Source organism: Boleophthalmus pectinirostris, unplaced genomic scaffold (genome assembly GCF_026225935.1).
Source record: "Boleophthalmus pectinirostris isolate CB_2022bp ecotype Guang Dong unplaced genomic scaffold, ASM2622593v1 HiC_scaffold_17, whole genome shotgun sequence".
NCBI lineage: Eukaryota > Metazoa > Chordata > Actinopteri > Gobiiformes > Gobiidae > Boleophthalmus > Boleophthalmus pectinirostris.
Genome location: NW_026571115.1, coordinates 36,435,459 through 36,439,152, shown reverse-complemented (window position 1 = coordinate 36,439,152; position 3,694 = coordinate 36,435,459).

Genomic DNA, 3,694 nt, shown 5'->3' with positions numbered 1-3,694 from the left:
TGATTACGTAACTCCGGTACATGTAATCTGTTACTCCCCAACACTGTTAGGGAGCGACCGTTCAGATCAGAAAGAGAATCGTCTGGAATCAAAAACACCAATTATAGGATCTATTCACTCTTAAACTCACTCTACTCACGCTTCACGTCACAAAACCGGAAAACGTTCGGAAACATGCGGATGACGACTTCCTTTGGGCTCTGTTGGTGATAGTAACTCTGACAAAATTTGGGAAAACTGAGAAAATGTCCCGGTTTTCTTCATCTAGATGTTGCTGTATTCTTTCTTTGTTACTTTTATAAATGGCCTATTAATTTGTGTCTTATAATTTGTCTAATAATTAAAAAAAACAAAAAAACAAAACAGGTCATTATAGCCGTTCCGTTTGGTTCAGCTGTCTGTGAGTGACACTGAAGACGTGATTGAGAGTCCCGTCTCCAGTGAAAAGCTCTGGCAGGTTGTGAAGACCCTTGCTGCTGCTGAATCCACGGTTTTATTGTTTTATCACATGTCCAGTGTCGGGAACTACACCGGAAGTCGTCATCCGCACATTTTCAAACGTCTTTCTGGTTTGTGACGTGAGCGTCAGACTCGAGCCTGTTATAAGATAAATAAATGGGACGTCGTGTTCAGTGTTTTTGTGAGAATAAATCGGCATTAGGATCGTCAGTGGTGTTTGATTCGAACATGTTTCTCTTGGATCTTGAGACACGGGTCAAGTTTTAATTAAATGTATTATTAAAATGAACCTGTTTAATCTGAAATGAGTGGGTGAAGTGAAGGTCCATCCATCCATTTTCTTCCGTTTATCCGGGGTCGGGTCTTGGGAGCATCAGTCTAAGCAGGGATTCACAGACTTCCTTCACCCCGGACACTTCCTCCAGCTCCTCCAGTGGGACCCCGAGTTGTTCCCAGGCCAGCCCAGAGACGCAGTCCCTCCAGCGTGTCCTGCCTCCGCCCGGTGGGACAGGAACACCTCCCGAGGGAAAGTCGAGTGAAGGTAATGAACTTTTCAAACACAGAGACGCTCATTATTGTGTCATTATGGTTTATGTAATAAATATAATAGATTTTACAGGAGACGGTTCAGTTCAGAGTTTATTTTAAGAACAGAGATTTGGTCAAAACATCAGAAAAGTGCAACATGACATTTGTTTATGTCGTACTGTTAGACAGAGACATGCGCAACAACAAAAACTACGACTCCGTGCTGAGACCAAAAACAAAAACTCTGCAAAAGAAGAAAAAGATCCACACTGCAGCTTTTTAAAACTCCCAAATGTTTTATTTCAACGACAGCACAATGTGACGTTTCGTGTCAAGCTCTTCAGACATGAAAGGTTCAGTTTGTTTGTTTGTTTTATTCCCACTCTTTTTCACTGACAAAATTTCAAAACTTTTCCATGAATTTTCCATGTCTTTACGGCACCTGCATGTGTAGAATCAGGGTATCCCCAGGTTTGTCTACCCTAAATTTAAGACTTTAAAACCTTTTTAAGACCACGTAAATGAAAATTAAGACCAACATCGCAAACATTATGCAGGCGAAAAACACCAGATCCAGTTCTAATAATGACCATTACTCACGGCTTTAAATAACAAAAAATACTTTTAATTAGACGTTCAATCACGTTACATGACTTCACTTTGTTTTTTCTTTTATCCTCCCTCCGTTTAACGTCGCGCTGCAGCCCGGTTGAGTAAACAAAAAAAATAGGCCAATGAAATTTAAGACTTTGTGAAAAAAATAAGACTCGGACAACATAATTTAAGACTTTTTAAAGCCTTAATTTAAGACCTTTTTAAGACTTTTAAGACCCCACAACTGTCCTGAGAATTAAATCTGAAACGTTAACTCTTTCCACTCACATTATGGTTTGGGATTATAGTTTTTGAACATTCAGATTCCCGTCAGTGCATTTATTGTCGTCTCTTTTAAACAAAAGACGCAGACGTTTAGAAATAATCAGAACAGCCTCATGAGAACTTAACAGAACGCTGGAGGTGCGTGAAAGAGATACTACTTTTCCAAAATTTCCATTGAATTTACAAAATTCCACGACATTTTCAGGCCTGCAAAATGACATTTTCAATTTCCACGACTTTTCCAGGATTTCCATGACTGTGGGAACCCTACATATTTGTTTGGTGATTAGACCTGAGCTTATATATAAAACAATCAGAGAAAAAAATCAAAGAAATCAAAGAAAAAAGGTGATTATAATTGTTGAATGGAATCTTTAGTTCAAATCAGGTGTTCACTCTGTTTTAAAGTGGTGTTTTTGTTTACCACAACTAAAAGTATTTACACTATTTACAATTTATACACAAAATGGAATGAAGATTTGACCTAAGACCGTTTTTATGACTCAAACTGTTGACGTCCTCGCTCCAGTTTGTGTCTGTACGTGATCCTACAGTGACACTTTCATGCCTGCAGCGCTGATGCAAATATCACGGTCTCCTGTGTTTTTAGATTTGTATATAAAGTGTCTCTTTCTTCATTTGCACAGCATTTGTTTATCACATTGGTTTTTAGGACAGAGTCACGACCTGTGGACCTCATTTAAAGTTGATAATTTATTTTAATTCAAATGATTCTTTTTGGCAGAATCGAGGGTCAGACTCCCTTTTCATTTGTAGGATCTTTGTCAAACTGCTCTGGCTCCTCACTGCTTTGTGTTTAAACTACAAATGAAGAGCTGAGAACGAAAAGGTTAGAAGTGACATCACAGACTTTACCGATGAGGCCAAAAACAGCTCCGACTTTAAACAGATCTTTCTTTAAAGGGCGCATTTTCAGATTTTTACACTATTTCTGATGTTATAATGTTGGTTTCCCGTCAAAAACTCACCTGGAGTTGTGTTTTGGTTCATTTATGCAAGTTTGTGATGAGGGAACAGCGTTATAAGATCAGAAAACAGAGTAATATTGGCCCTATTATCAATTATCTTCTAAAGACTTCCGTGACTGCGATGTCGGACTCACCCAGAACTAAACCAGGTCCGGGACCAAAGTCGAACCAGACCGGGACTGAGACCGGACTGAGACCGGGACTGAGACGGGACTGAGACCGGGACCGACCGAGACCAGACCGAGACCAGACCGAGACCAGACGAGACCAGACCGAGACGACCGAGACCAGACCGAGACCAGACCGGAGACCAGACCGGGACCAGACCGGACCAGAGCGGGTCTGAGATCGGGACCAGAGCGAGACTGAGACCGGGACCAGACCAGGATCAGACCGGCGCTCAGAGCCCACGGCAGGGTCGGAGCTCGAAGCTGAGGCTCAGAGTCAAAGCTCGGAGTCTGCTCTGGTCCCGCTCTGGTCCCGGTCTCAGTTCTGATCTCAGTCCCGGTCTGGTTCCACTCTGGTCCCAGACCTGGATCAGTCCTGGGTCAGTCCGGCATCGTAGTCACGGGAGTCACGTAAACAGGAAACGGTCGTTATCTGCTTTTTCCATTTTTCATTTAAACACAAAATCGAAAACTGAAAAAACGAATCTTTATCTGTTTTTTCATTTTGGTTTTGGAGACAAATAATGACGAAAATTGTTGTTTTTTCGTTTTCTTATTTTTGGTTTTATATTGAAAAACGAATGACACACAGATTATCCGCTCTGGAATTAAAGCGCTCAAACCTGTCTCAAACTCCTCATCTTTTACCTTTCACTGGGTAAATTCGTCACT